This window comes from Mus caroli, unplaced genomic scaffold (assembly GCF_978045245.1).
Source record: "Mus caroli unplaced genomic scaffold, Mus_caroli_1 scaffold_6, whole genome shotgun sequence".
Classification (NCBI taxonomy): domain Eukaryota; kingdom Metazoa; phylum Chordata; class Mammalia; order Rodentia; family Muridae; genus Mus; species Mus caroli.
The window spans coordinates 102,312,169-102,328,464 of NW_028227261.1; the positions used below are offsets into that span (position 1 = coordinate 102,312,169).

Below are 16,296 nucleotides of genomic sequence, written 5' to 3' on the forward strand. Positions count from 1 at the left end.
TCTATTATTTTCAGTGTATCTGGTTTTATGGGGAGGTCCTTGATCCACTTGGACTTGAGCTTTGTACAAGGAGATACAAATGAGTTGATTTGAATTCTTCTACATGCTGACCACCAGTTGAACCTACTCCATTTGTTGAAAATGCTGTCTTTTGAGACAAAGTTTGGAGCTGAGACAAAAGGATGGATCATCTAGAGACTGCCATATCCAGGGATCCATCCCATAATCAGCCTCCAAATGATGACACCATTGCATACACTAGCAAGATTTTGCTGAAAGGACCCTGATATAGCTGTCTCTTGTGAGAGTAGGCCGGGGCCTAGCAAACACAGAAGTGGATGCTCACAGTCAGCTATTGGATGGATCACAGGGCCCCCAATGGAGGAGCTAGAGAAAGTATGCAAGGAGCTAAAGGGATCTGCAACCCTATAGGTGCAACAACATTATGAACTAACCAGTACCCCGGAGCTCTTGATTCTAGCTGCATATGTATCATAAGATGGCCTAGTCGGCCATTTGACACACATCCATGTTAAACACCTATTAAAAATGACCAAACATTGGTTAATATGAGCAAGTTATTACTGTTTGTGTGTGTAAGCCAGTGCTTACTAAAACCACTGAGCTAGGAAACTCTGTGGATAGAAAGAAAGTCTTACTGGGGAATCTAGTCACTCTCAGAGAGTGGCTAGAGAGAACAGCAAAAAACCAAAGACAAACAAACAAGCAAAAACAGAGAAAGTTTCATCAGTTTTAAGAAGGGGTAAGCTGTGTGGCACACCTTTAATCAGCACTTGAGAGGCAAAGGCAGGTGGATCTATGAGAGAGAGAGAGAGAGAGAGAGAGAGAGAGACATGTGTGCCAGAACAGAACAGCTTGAGCATTAGAGCAGTGGGAGATGAGGTGAGGGCCAGAACAGCCTGAGCTGAGTGTGAGGGATTTTGATCTGTTACAGACTTGTTTGAGTTGACTGGAAACTAGATACCCAATGCTGGGGGTTGGCTGTTTCAGAGTAGATAAGGGAAGTAATGGCTTTTCTTGACAAACGGAAACCTGCTTCGGAAGATTTCCGAGGAATGCTGAGTTTAGGTTTTCGTTTACTTGCTAGCAATGGTATTTACCCAGTCAGAGTGCAGCATGAGCTGAGCCCAGACTATCATTTAGGATATTGTTAGTGACACTGCTATTTTGGGGCCAACTTTGAGCCTGACAATGTGAAATACATACATACATACACACATACATACATATGTACATACATATATATGTAACACATATAAAATATAGCCCACAAAATATTCAATATTTGAAGGTTAAACAAGTTAGTAATAGTGGTAGTTTTTCTTAGATCTCGTATTGAAAACTTTGAGCACTCCTCACTGGCTAAATGAACTGATTGTATAATTCCATGAATGGCACTGCAGCACTCAGAAAGCTGCATCTGCCACAAAGTAACATTCAAACTTTTTGCTGCAGAGAACACTCCCACTATATTCTTCTCCATGTGTCATCTGGGCAGAAAGGGCGATAGAGTAAAATCAAGCCTATTCAGATCAAGAGAATACAATTCTAAAGCAGGCATTGTGCAGACACCTGTAATCCCAGCCCTTAGGTAGAAGCAGAAGTTTCAGATATTCATGGTCATTCTCTGTGTAATTTGAGTGAGTTTGAGGCCAGCCTGGGATACACATGACCTTGTCTCGAAATAAATAAGAGTCTGTCGGGATGAAATATGAGGTTTACCTCCTCAGTAGCTGTCACTGACTCACGATGACCCTCCTTTGTACTCCTTTATCACACATACAGAATCCTGCTAAATATCACGTCCAGGTTATTTCCCCACTTTCTTGGGTTCATTTCATGTTGTTTTTATAAATCACCCTGGCAAAAATAACTTAAACGATAAAGGGGCTTATTTCAACTCCAAGTGCAAGTGTAAACTCAACAATCACAAGGCAACCCAGGCAATAGGAACTTGAAGAAGGTGGTCACATGACATCCACAATCAGGAAACACAGAGATCCATACATAGTGTGCTCAGCTCCTTTTCTAGAATACTTATGTGTACAGTTAATGATCACAGTGGGAGTGTTGCTCACATTAGGTAGATCATCCCACTTGATTTGAAAGTAATCTGGTTAATTCCCCATTGGCATTTCTATAAATCTACCTGTGAGTACATGGTCATCAGTGGTCTTGACTTCTTAGTATCTGGCAATCTAGAATCTAGCCTGGGTTATGGTTGATGAACATTTATTGAGTGGGCAAGCAACAACATAAACACAGTCATAAGGTGGCCATTCTTTTCAAGCCACAGGTACCTGTTTCCTTCCTGCCTGTGCTTTCCAGATGGTAGTTGGTGGGATTCCTTTCTAGCACTTTTAAACTTCTTAGTGATTATCTCCACACCTCATCAAAAAATAAAGTGATGGACAGTCAGAACTTAGGTTGGTCACTATTTCCCTGCCCTTTCTCCTTCTGACTTTATCTTAGAACATTGATTTCTGTTTCACGTCTATCCAACTGTGGGCAGCTGACAGACTGAGAATCCACACACTTACTTCTATTTATTGCCTTTAAATCTCTACTCTCCTTATCCATAAAGAGAGTGGTTTTGCCCTTTGGAGTTTAATGGTCCTCAGTAAATGAATGAGTGCCCCAATATACACTTTTGGAGTTGGGGTTTTCTTTTTCTTAAAAGGGTTTCCATTTGTATGACATGGTACAGTTCAGGTGAGATCAGCATTGGGGCCTACTTCTTTTTATATGACTTCAGTAATTCGTGAAAATTGTGTTTATATGTGTGTGTGCGTATATATATATATAATAAATAATAAATATATAATATATAAATTATATATAACATATATATATATAATTTATATATATATATAATTATATATATATATAATTTCAAGGAATCCTCTCCCATTCTACTGTGGGCAATTACAATCATTTAAGAATACAAAGTTTAGGCCTAGTCCTTCTATAATAACTATTATAAACTGTTTTTAGATGATTAAGCAATATAAGATATTTCTATTTAAAATGTCTGAGAGTAGTCAAGGCTTAACAGTTCAGAAATGCTTTGCATAGATACCCTCCAAAGGTGTCAGAAGTCCACAGAATATAACACGTTTATGGACATTTCTTTATTATAGATCATTTGGCTAGAGACCTGTCTGCTCCTGACAGTGCCCTTTTCGTGGATTCAAAGATGAAATTGAGCATCGGTGGAGTTGCTCCAGTTGTGGCGAGACAGCCACTAGGCAAGAACTGCCTCATTTCATCTACAGACAAAATACTGTCCAGGTAAAGGAAACACTATGAGAATAGTCAACAGATAATCTCTGCCAAGATAGGGTAATCAGCCCTTCAAAGGTCTGTCAGATGATTCTGGGCCAGAACGCTGAATGGCTAACGACTGATGCTCCAAAGTTTTGAAGAAGGAGGGACTGTCCAGGTGATCAGTGGTCTTTATAAATTGGCTAAGTTTTAGAAGCTATGTTTTGTGCTTCTCATATTTTCAGATAATATTAGTCATTCTTGGATTTCTGATGGGAATGAAGACTGGTTGTAGTCTCATAGCCAACCCAAGCTGTTTAGCATTGAGAAAGATGATATAGATTTGAGAGAATGGTTTTCAGATGGCATACAATCTAAAACCAGGACATGTCAGCTGTGGAATTATAAGTCTTTAAGTTAGGATAGATGGCAGAGTGCTTTATTTAATCGACACAATTGATGGACTGGGTGTTAAGTGTATCTTATACTTTATAAACTGTAGAATGGTACTCAATTTGTATCTGAGGGAAAAGAGCCAGGAATTGCCCAGGTGCTGCTTGTATTTTGATGCTGATTCCGCTTCCCCAAGGGGCGGGGCTTCCTGGGATGAAGAGTGAATCAGGTACTCAAGTGACTTCTCGTTAACCTTCTCCCCATTTTAACTTGTAAAATAAAAACTAGAGCTGTTGATTGGGCAGTGGAAGGGAAGGTGGAGCTGAAAAGTTTTAGGGAAGAACAAGGAGAGGAGGAGAGAGAAAAAAAGATGGAAGAGGAGGAGGTGGAAGGAAAATGGAGCAGAAGCAGGTGACCTGGAGAAACCACCAGTTATAAGGGATCTCATAGCTGGGGAATCTAGATCGGAAGTGGTAGATCTGTCCAATCTAGGCACACAGTTTGTATTCATATTAATTGAGATGTGTTTTCATTGCACAGGCTTCTTTGGGTTGGAGATTTACCGCAACAGAGGGAAAACAAGCTTTTATAAAAATAAGTAATAATGTAGACCTAGTATAACCCAGGCACATACATAAAAGTCAATAAAGTATGATATTAAGAAGGCAATTCATTTATTTACCTACATGTCTAAAACATTTTGTTTTGCAACCAGAATATTGTTATAAATGATATAAATTTAAATATCTGTTCAGATAGTTTTTGAAAATGTATTTTATTTATTTACATTCCAGCTGTTGCTTCCACTCTCAGTCTTTCCTCCCAAAATTCATCCCATTCCTCCTCCCCCTAGTCTCTGAGAGTGCTTCCTCCTACCACCACCTGGTATCCCCCTTCCCTGAGGCCTTGGGTCTTTCTAGGATTATGTGCATCTTCTTCCACTGAGGCCAGGCCAGGCAGTGCTCTGCTATATGTGCCACGGGGGCCTCGGGTCAGCCCGTGTATGCTCCTGGCTGGTATCTTAGTCTCTGGGAGCTCCCTGGGGTCCAGGTCTTCCTATGGTGGTCGCCCTCTGCTTGCACTTCAATCCTTCTTCTAATTCAACCACAGGGGTCCCTGCCTTCAGTCAATGGTTGGTGTAAGTATCTGCCTCTGTCTCAGTCAGCTGCTGGGAGGACCTCACAAGGACAGCCATGCTAGGCTCCTGTCTGTAAGCACATCATGGCATCAGTAATAGTGCCAGGTTTTGGTGTGCCTCCCTTGCCTCCCTTACCCCATGAGATGGATCCCAAGTAGGGCTGGTCATTGGACTGCCTTTCCTTCAGTCTCTTCTTTTAGACAAGAACAATTCCAGGTCTGACATCTTGACTGTGGGTTAGTAGCCCCATCCCTCTACTTGAGGCCCTGTCTGTCTACTGGATATAGACTCTTCAAGTTCCCTCTACCCACTGTTGGACATTTTGTTGGATCCATTGAGACCTCAGAGGTATTTTCTAGAGGATCCCCTCCCCTCCGCCTACTCCAGGTTGCATATTTCTATTCATTCTGCTGGCCCTTAGGGCTTCTCTCTTGTCCCCCCCCCCCAATACCTGATCCTGTTCCCCCTTTCCCCTCCCCCTCCCCTCTCCCATGCAGCTCCCTCTCTCCCTCTCCCTCTCGTGATTATTTTGTCCCCGCTTCTAAGTGGGATTGAAGCATCCTCATTTGGGCCTTCCTGCTTGTTAAACTTCTTTCTGTCTGTGGGTTGTATCTTAGGTATTCTGTACTTTTTGGCAAATAACCACTTATCAGTGAGTACATACCATGCATGTCCTTTTGGGTCTGAGTTACCTCACTCAGGACGATATTTTCTAGTTCCATCCATTTGCCTGAAAAATTCATAGTGTCCTCATTTTTTATAGCAGAGTAGTATTCCATTGTATAAATGAACCACATTTTCTATATCCATTCTTGGTTGAGGGACATCTGGGTTGTTTCCAGCTTCTGGCTTTTACAAATAAGGCTGCTTTGGAAATCAATCTGGCCATTCCTCAGAAAACTGGAAATCGTTCTACCTGAAGACCCAGCTATAACACTCCTAGGCATATACCCAAAAGATGTTCATATAGTTTCACAAAAGTAAAAGTTTTTAAGGCTAAAATGTATATTTTTTCATACTTTAGAATAAAGAATGATGTTTGCACTTGTAAATATTTTCACCTCATTGTCCTCATTGGAAAATGAAGTTAACATTAATTTTAGACTTATGTCATCTAAAATAGTTATTAATAGTAATCTTATTGTTTAAAATCTTGACATGTTTCACTAAGCTCCAATCACTTTTCCTAAACCACTTCATGAAACACTGTTTTATTGTTTTCCATTTCTGGTTTCTAGATGAGGAAGTGGAGTCTCTGATCTAGACTTTGAACATGGAGCACTGCCCACCACTGAAAGTCCATCCATTCATTCCTAAAGTATCTGAAACCTTACAATGTCAGTGAACCCTAACAATTTCTGCCACATATACTTTACATTCTAGTGGATGCCAGTTCTCACTGATTTAGAGCAATCTTAGGCAATCCTTGCAGTGGCTGTTAGCTATAATACTTGAACCCACTGTGCTTCCCATGTGACTCCCAAAGCCCCCAAGTCATTGCAACCCCAACTGTTTTATTTCACAAGCTGGTCAAACATTTTCAATCTAATATGTGTTTATAGTTGGTGCCCAGGCTTCAGACAAGAACATAAAATTGGAACTATTGTAAACAGTGTAGAATTCTTTTTTGTAAAGGCAATGTTCATTAAGAATAAAAGCCATAACAAGTTAATAGGCAGCTTTAGAAATCTTTCTAAAAACCCAATTGAATGTAGTACAGGTATCAGTGCTGAGCAAGGGAGAAAGACAAGATGTTCCTATTAGTGCTGGTTGGTGGCATCTTTTTATACAAAGAAATGTTGTTTGCAATTCTGCTTGGGAGACTAATTTAGAGTAATTTTTATTTTGTATATTTTATGAGTTAATGGGATCTAGGAGTATAATAACCTGGTGAGAACTTCTCTGCGAATGGCAACGAAATTAGTCTTATTCATGAAACTCATAAATAAGCTATAATTCAGCATTTTATGTCAAGGGAAAATAAAACCAGGGTCATGCTGTTTAAGAGGATAAGGGAATTAAACAGAGCACTGGGGGATCCATAGCAGATTTATGATGAAGATGCATTCTAACTGGAAGCTTAATTGTGATTTAAATTACAGGTCAAGCTGTGCAATGTGTTTGCTGTTTAGGGGAACATCTTTGGGGAGAGAGAGCCTGTTTGGTTAAAGAGGAAGCAGGAAGCAAATGAGAAAACAGATTGCAGTTTCTGCGTTCCCTTTGAAATTTCAAGCTGCTCTAAGTCAAATTGCCCCTGAGTTTCTAATGACGGCTCTTGTGAGGATGCCTCGTTCCACTGTGTTTTTCCAGAGCAGTTATTTCTCCTGACAGCAGCAAAAAATGATGTAGGCTGTCTATCTGCCAGCCAACTAGGAACCACAGAAAAGGTATTCTTATCCTTCCTCGAACCCTGACATCCTCTCATTTCAGGCTGACTCACATAAAATCAGCAAGGTCTGCAGATGGAAGGGCCTTTGAAGAGCTATAGCTACTCATTTTCACAAATGGGGAAATTAAGGCTTCTGGTGATTTCCCCAAATTTACTTTCTATCTCAGGTAACTTTAGCTCTAATGAGGCAATAAAACCTGTGTACAAATAATTTTCATTGTAAGTGTGAAGTAATTGCTTTTCTGGAAAATAAAACTTAAAACAAATAACCCAAGGTTGACTCTATAGGAAAAGAAGACATTGGACTAGGAAAAGTGGAGATGGCAACCTAGAACTGCCTGCCCAGTGTAGCCTTCTTCCTTGGGACAGGTCCTCAATGATCAATACCATGACCTCCTCACACACTGCAGCCATGGCTAGGATTAAGTCAATGATGGAAGACCAAAGGGCTAAGATGGAATTGCAGTGATCTGGTATGTACTCACTATTCAGTGGATATTAGCCCAAAAGTTCGGAATACCCAAGATACAATTTACAGATCATATTAAGCCAAAAAAGAAGGAAGACCAAAGTGTGGTGCTTCAGTGCTTCTTAGAAGGGGGAAAAAAATACTCACAGGAGGAAATATGGAGACAAAGTGTGCAGCAGAGACTGAAGGAAAGGCCATCCAGAGACTGTTCCACCTGGGGATCCATCCCATATACAGTCACCAATCCCAGACACTATTGTGAATGCTGCGGAGTGCATACTAACAGAAGCCTGATGTAGCTCTCTCCTGAGAGGCTCTGCCACAGCCTGACATTTACAGAGGAAGATGCTCGAAGCTAGCCATTGAACTGATCATGGGGTCCCCATGGAAGAGTTAGAGAAAGAACTGAAGAAGCTGAAGGGGTTTGCAACCCCATAGGAAGAACAACAATATCAACCAATCAGACCTCCCTCTCCCCTGAGAGCTCCCAGGAACTAAACCACTAACCAAAGAGTACACATGGAGGGACCCATGGCTCCAGCTGCATATGTAGCAGAGGATGGCCTTGTGGGGCATCAATGGGAGAAGAGGCCCTTGGTCCCTTGAAGGCTTGATGCCCCAGTGTAGGAGAATGTGAGGACAGTGAGGTGGAGTGGGTAGGTGGGTAGGGTGCATCTTCATAGAAGCAGGAGGAGGGGAATGGGATAGAGGGTTTCAGGTGTGGGGGGGATTGGGAAAGGGGATAACATTTGAAATGTAAATAAATAAAATATCCAATAAAAATGTAAAAAATATCAAATAGGCATATGAGTAAAATAAGAAAACTAGTGCTAGAGTTTTCTGAAGGCCAATGCAATATGAGCTGCAGTGTCTGGACACTGCTGCCTTGTTCCCCACCTCCACCATGATTAAAGCATACCCTTTGTCTTAGGGTTTTACTGCTGTGAACAGATACCATGACCAAGGCAAGTCTTATAACAACAACATTTAATTGGGGCTGGCTTACAGGTTCAGAGGTTCAGTTCATCATCATCAAGGTGGGAGAATGGCAGTATCCAGGCAGGTATGGCACAGGCAGAGCTGAGAGTTCTACATCTTCATCCAAAGGCTGCTAGTGGAAGACTGACTTCCAGGCAACTAGTATGAGGATCTTATGCCCACACCCCCAGTGACACACCTATTCCAACCAGGTCACACCTATTCCAATAAGGCCATACCTCCAAATGGTGCCACTCCCTGGTCCAAGAATATACAAACCATCACATTCCACTCCCTGGCCCCCATAGACTTGTTCAAACACCTGAGTCTATGGGGGGGGGTGGCTTACTTAAACATAGCATAATGCAAAATGCATTTAGTCCAACTTTTAAAGTCCTCATAGTCTATAGCAGTCTCAACAGTGTTAAAAGTCCAAAGTTCAAGGTCTCTTCTGAGTTTCATCCAATCACTTAACTGTAATCCTCAAAGAAAGACAGGAAACCAGTTAGGCAAATTCCAAACTTTGCATCTCCATGGCAGATATCAAATCATTCTTCAGATCTCCACTCTTTTTTTATCTTTGTTGACTGCAACAAACTGCTTTCTCCTGGGCTGGTTCCACTCCCTGTTAGCAGCTTTCCTCACCCTGTATCTGATGGCTCTGGCATCTTTAACATCTTTGAGTCTCCAAGGCAATTTCAATGCTACAGCTTCTTGTTTCAGTGTCTGGGATTCCTCTTGATCGTTTGGGCTCCTTCTAAGGGCTGGCATCACTTCTCTGCTCTGTCCTCTGTAGCACTATAAGCTCAGGTTGATCCACTCCACTACGGCTGCTGTTCTTAGTGATCATCCCATAGTACTGACATCTCCAATACACTGGGGTGTTCCACTCCAACTAGGCGTCACCAATAGCCTCTCATAGGCTCTCTTCATGGTGCCAAGCCTCAAATCCTTTGCATGACCTCTTCAGTCCTGGTCCATCAACTACAACTGAGGCTGCACCTTCACCAATGGCCTTCCATGGCCTCTCACAGTGCCAAGCCTCAGCTGCTCTTTATAACCCCTCATGCTTTCAAAACCAGTACCACCTTAGTGACTCTTTCCCATTACCAAGTACAGCTGCAGTGGGAGGTACAACCTTGGCTATCTCTGGAACACAGCTTCTATATGTGTTTTTCTATGCTTGCAGAAAACACTTCCCAGAAGATTTCACCTCAGTGATGCTGGTCTCTTCTTAATCACCGCTAATTTCTTAGCTCCATCTAACCTGCATCGATTGTACAAGTAGTCCCTTCTATTATTCACTCTAAAGCCAGAGCTGCATGACTGAAACTGCAGAGTTCTGCTGCTTGCAGGAGCTGGAACATGGCCCCCTTGTTCTATTACATTATCACCAGCTTTCTGTTCTCCAACTCCTTCACTACCTAAGATTGGCTGTTCTGGATCTTGCTCTGTAGATTGACTTTGATGGCAGAGATCAGCATGCCTGTCTCCTGAGATTAAAGGTATGTACCACTGAAAGATCCTGACAGAATGTAAAAGGTCACAGAAGCCCTGAAATTAGCAAAATAGATTTTATTGTTAGCAGAACTAGCTTCACTGATTTAGAAAAATAGAGGTGCACAATGCTCTGGCCACTCCTTGAACCCATGTGTCTGCCAATGTTTTGACCGTTCCTTCAACCCATGTGTGTGCCCACTAATGACGCCCATTGCCAGGTGTTTGTGATATTGTTTTCTGGGGAAGAGTTGAAAAAATCTCCCCAGCAACCACAGCCGGGACAATCCGGAGTTGCTACACCTGCACCAGACTCTTTCCTTGTACCCCTCCCATACCCATTTCTTGAGAATAGACATTGTTTAGATCTGGAAATCCCCTACTCCTCCCTTCTCCTTTCCCCCCTGAGGGCCTATAAAGACTGGGACCCCTTTCCCCTCGTGGTCGACTCCTCTACCCCTGCGTGGGATATGAGTCGTCCCCAGAGCTCTGGCTTTCCCCAATAAAGCCTCATGTGGTTTGCATCAAGCTTGGTCTCTTGTGAGTTCTCGTGGCTACACTATTGTCCTGAGGCCTGAGCGAGGGGCTCCTCTCAGAGTCTTTCACCACCATGCCTGGATATAAATTTAGCTGAGTAGGATCTTGCCCCAATATCCCGTAATCTCCTTTAATCTGTTATCTCCTAGAACACAAGATTTTGCTTCATTTCACTTCCTGGTACCCCCTTCAATACTCAAACCATATATTTTATATTTTTCTTTTCTAAGCTTGCTATGCTTGTTCAAACTTCTCTTCATAAGACTTAACCAGAGAATAAAGTCTCTGCAGGGCTTTTTTGAAACTTCCTTTGTCAATGAAATTAATCTGAGTCTCTTCACCTTAGCCTCAGGCAAACTTTTGAGAAAGTAAAAAGGCAAAAAGTAGCCACATTCTTCACCAAAATACCAGAAAAACAGTCTTTAGCCACATTCTGAAATTCTTCTCCTTTGAAATCTTTTGGGCCAGGTCAACACAGTTCAAACTACTCCCAGCAACAAAGTCTTCCATATTCCTACTAGGATGACCCATTAAGCCCCATTTAAAGCAGTCCACTGTGTTCCAAATCCAAAGTCCCAAAATCCACATTCTTTCAAATAAAAGCATGGTCAGGCCTATCACAGCAATATACCCGTCCCTGGTACCAACTTCTGTCTAAGTTAGGGTTTTACTGCTGTGAACAGACACCATGACCAAGGCAAGTCTTATAAAAACAACATTTAATTGGGGCTGGCTTACATGTTCAGAGGTTCAGTTCATCATCATCAAGGTGGGAGCACAGCAGTATCCAGGCAGGCATGGCACAGGCAGAGCTGAGAGTTCTATATCTTCATCCAAAGGCTGCTAGTGGAAGACTGACTTCCAGGCAACTAGTATGAGGATCTTATGCCCACACCCCCAGTGACACACCTACTCCAACCAGGTCACACCTATTCCAACAAGGCCATACCTCCAAATGGTGCCACTCCCTGGTCCAAGAATATACAAACCATCACACCCTTGAATTGTAACCAAGATAAGTCCTTACCTTGCTTCTTCTTAGGAATTTTGTGACACCAACAAAAGAATTAACTCAGATTCTTAGGTTTTCTAGTTTTTGTAGCCAGCCTGCATTCATTGCTCCCATCTTCAAAGCACAAGTCTAGGACACCTTCTACCTACCTTTGAGTCTCTTGCCTTCCTTATATTGACCCTTATGATTACATTGAACCCACTTGGATAATGCAGAATAATCACTGCATCACAGATCCCTTAATGCCATCATAACTATAAAATTCTCTTAAAGGTATTCTTTTTAAAAAATTGGATATTTTCTTTATTTACATTTCAAATGTTATCCCCTTTCAAGGTTTACCCTCCCAAATCCCCTATTCCATCCCCACTACCCTTGATTCTAAGAGGGTGTTCCCCCCACTCACCCACTCCTGCTTCCTCATCCTGGCATTCCCCTCAACTTGGAAATCCTGCCTTCACAGGGCTAAGGGCCTCTCCTCCCCATTGATGTCTCACAAGGCCATCCTCTGCTACATATGTGGCTGGAGCCATTGGTCGATTCATGTTTACTCTTTGGTTGTTAGTTTAGTCCCTGGGAGCTCTGGGGGGTCTGGTTGGTTGATATTGCTGTTCCTCCTATGGGGCTGCAAACCCCTTCAGCTCCATGGGTACTTTCTCTAGCTCCTCCATTGGGGACCTTGTGCTCTATCCAATGATTGGCTATGAGCATTCACCTCTATATTTGTCAGGCATTGGACAAATGGCAACCAACAGATTGGGAAACTATCTTTACCAACCCTACATCCACTAGAGGGCTAATATCTACTATATACAAAGAACTGAAAAAGTTAGACTCCAGAGAACCAAATAACCCAATTAAAAAATGGGGTACAGAGTTAAACAAAGAATACTCAACTGAGAAGTATCGAATGGCTGAGAAGCACCTAAAGAAAGGTTCAACATCCTTAGTCATCAGGGAAATGCAAATCAAAACAACCCTGAGATTCCACCTCACACCAGCCAGAATGATTAAGATCAAAAGCTCAGGTGACAGTAGATGCTGGCAGGGATGTGGACAAAGAGGAACACTCCTCCATTGTTGGTGGGATTGCAAGCTGGTACAACCACTCTGGAAATCAGTTCAGTCTGGTAGTTCCTCAGAAAATTGGACATAATATTACCTGAGGATCCAGCTATACCACTTCTGGGCATATACCCAAATGATGCTCCAACATATAACAAGTATATATGCTCCACTATGTTCATAGTAGCCTTATTTATAATAGCCAGAAGCTAGAAAGAACTCAGATGTCCTTCAACGGAGAAATGGATACAGAAAATGTGATACATTTACACAGTGGAGTATGATTCAGCTATTCAAACCAATGACTTCATGAAATTCTTAGGCAAATGGATGGAATTAGAAAATACCATCCTGAATGAGGTAACCCAATGACAAAAGAACACACATGGTATGCACTCACTGATAAGTGGATATTAGCCCAAAAGTTCGGAATACCCAAGATACAATTCACAAACCACATGAAACTCTCAAGAAGGAGACCAAAGTGTGGGTGCTTAGGTCCTTCTTAGAAGGGGTAACAAAATACACAAGGGAGTAATTATGGAGACAAAGTGTGGAGCAGAGACTGAAGGGAAGACATCCAGAGACTGCCCCACCTGGGGATCCATCTCATATACAGTCATCAAACACAGACTATTGTGGATACCAGGAAGTGCACATTGACAAAATCCTGATATAGCTGTCTCCTGAGAGGCTCTGCTAGAGCCTGACAAATACAGAGGTGGATGCTCATAGCCAACTATTGGACTGAGTGTGGGGTACTGGATGGAGGAGTTGGAGAAGCAACTGAAGGAGCTGAGGAGGTTTGCAGTCTCATGGGGTGAGCAACAGTGTCAATTAGCCAGACTCTTCAGAGTTCCTGGGGACTGGATCACCAACCAAAGAGTACACATGAAGCAACCCATGGTTCTGGCTGCATATGTGGCAGAGGATGGCCTTGTTGGACATCAGTGGGAATAGCAGCCCTTGGGCCTGAGGGTGTTTGATGCTCGAGTGTAGAGGAATGCCAGGGCAGAAAGACAGGAGTGGGTGGGAGGTTAGGGGAGCACCCTTATAGAGGCAGTGGGTGAGGGTATGGGATAGGAGGTTTCCTAAGGGGAGACCTAGAAAGGGGAAATCATTTGAAATGTAAATAAAATATCCAACAATAATAAGAAAAAAAAGGAATAAGACTAAAGCAGCCTTAGTCAAAGCTTTGTGATTAACACTGGAGAAATAGTTTGCAGAAAGATGAAAAGAGAATTTAGCTTACACTATGTCTGTTTTGAAAATAATCTGGGATGCACTGGATTAGAGTTATCTGTACAAGGCCTCAGAAAACACAGGAGACCTAGAATGTTGTCACCACTGTGCTCCAGGCTCCTGTCATTTTTATTTTTTTCTCAACGCCGAGGATCCATCGCTCTACAATCACCCATTCACAGAGCCTTTCCGTCATCTAAATCAAACTTATAAGATGGGATTAGTATAGAGTACAAGAATGTCCACAAGAAGAAACTTCCTGGAATAACTTTCCTAGGTAATAGTTGGGTTGGATCTTTATTATAGATATGCATTTTCTGGTTGGATACAGATATAGTAGTCAATCTTACATACCATGGTTAGACAAAACTGAAGTAATAGTTCTGATAAAAAAAAATGACTTGGTGTTGAGTTGCCCATAATATTATCAGAAATTTATGAGGCTGGGGAGATGGCAAAATGTCTATTGTACAGGGATGAACATGTGAGTTAGGGTATTTAGGACCCATGTAGAAAAGTCAGGTGCAAAGGTACGAACCTGTAACTTTGGTGCCAAGGGACAGTGTCAGGTGAATCCCAGGGGCTTTGTAGTCACTGAGTATAACAGAAATAGCAAGGTTTAAGTTGACAGAACTTTTCTCAGAATATAAGGTATAGGGCAATAGAGGAAAGTACCCACTGTTAATCTTTGTCACCTATATGTGCACATACATGTGCATATGTATCCTCACAGACATGTGCACACACACATTTTAAAAATGATAAAATGGAAAAAGAAATGTATATTACTCATATGATAGGTGCTATATCCCAGCATGCAAAAACCCTGTCGGGACAGGTTCCTTCAGGCTGAACATGACACCTGACACCTGACCACTGAGTCCCTCCCCAGACCTTGCCTTTGCTGAGAGATGTTGTCCAACTGAGAGTTTCCCCTCCTCCTCCTCTGGGGTGTTCTATATCTGAGACTATTTCATGTAGGCATATAAAAATGCTGCCTCACTCACTGCAGCACTAAAGCATCCTCCAAACAGGCCCTAGCCCCATCAGGTGAGGCCATTGTTCTGACTGCAGTGCAGTTCAAATTCTCCTGCGGACCAATTATATCTTCTTCACTTGGGCACACATGTTTTGGATGGCTCTCCCAAGGAAACTTTCTCTATAAAATTTGCTCATTGACACTTTACCCTGAGGAAATTATCAAAGACAACTCCATTATGTAATTTGGGATAAAATTTTAACATAATTTAGTGGAGAGTTTGGAAAGCTTAAAGAGTGCCTATGAGTCAGTCATTAGACGTGTTATATGGTCTCTATGGTAACAATTTGGCATCCCAACTTCTGTGCTGAATTGTTAAAGCAATTTAAATTCCACTGATAAAGAACTGTAATGGAGAGAAATTGTACCTGAACTGTGATTTGTCTACTATCAAGCTTTGCCAAACTCATCAATCAACTGTGGTCACTAAGTGTATCAGCAAGGCTATTTCAGGAAGTTACACTTCAGGGGGAGAGCAGATGACTAAATATCAAGGCTTACAAAGCAACAATAATTTGTTTTCTATTGATGCTACATTTCTGTTTCTGGCGAGAAGAGGAAGAAGGCATTTCTGATTAAACACTAATGAAGGAGGGCTGTTGTAGAAAATATTTAATCTCAATTGGGGGCTTATACTCCACCTCTGATTATTCAGTTCCTGGATAAAAGACACATAACTTTTATTTATTATAATAAGCTTTAATCAGCACTAGAGCTGGGCAGGTAACTACTCTTTATGTTATTAGAATCTATTTCCCCCATCAATAACCCCAAATTATAACTTCCGTCTGGGCTGCTCTTAACTCCAATTGGTCAGTCCTCATGGTCATGTATTCATAACTCACTCACCCTATGATGGACTTCCTCTTCCCTCCTCCTCCTTCTCCCCCTCATGGTCCTCTTAGACTCCAAACCCAGGAATTCAGGAAACCTGCCTATATCTCTTCTGCCCAGATATTGGCTGTAGACATCTTTATTGACCAAGCAGGGATAACTTGTGGGGCAAGATTGCATAGCTTCACTTGGGTTTGTCACTTGGGTAATTGCAAGTCTCTTGACCCTGAGGGCAATCTGCCTTGAAGGCCAGTATTTAGCATTATAATACAAGCAAAAAAACCAAACCTTAAAACAGGGCTAATGGATTAGCCACTGATGATCCTGTGGGTCTTGGCCACAAGAGACATGAATTCTGGGGTTAAATAAGTGTCCCACCAAATGGGACACACGTCACTCCCAAGTTTCCATTTTCGAA

At 42.1% G+C, this 16,296-nt stretch overlaps 1 pseudogene; it reads left to right on the plus strand.

Annotated features, from left to right (window-relative positions):
• The first annotated feature begins 1,028 nt into the window (after positions 1-1,028).
• Positions 1,029-16,296, plus strand: part of LOC110293306 (DNA polymerase delta subunit 3-like) — a 67,326-nt pseudogene continuing 52,058 nt past the window's right edge.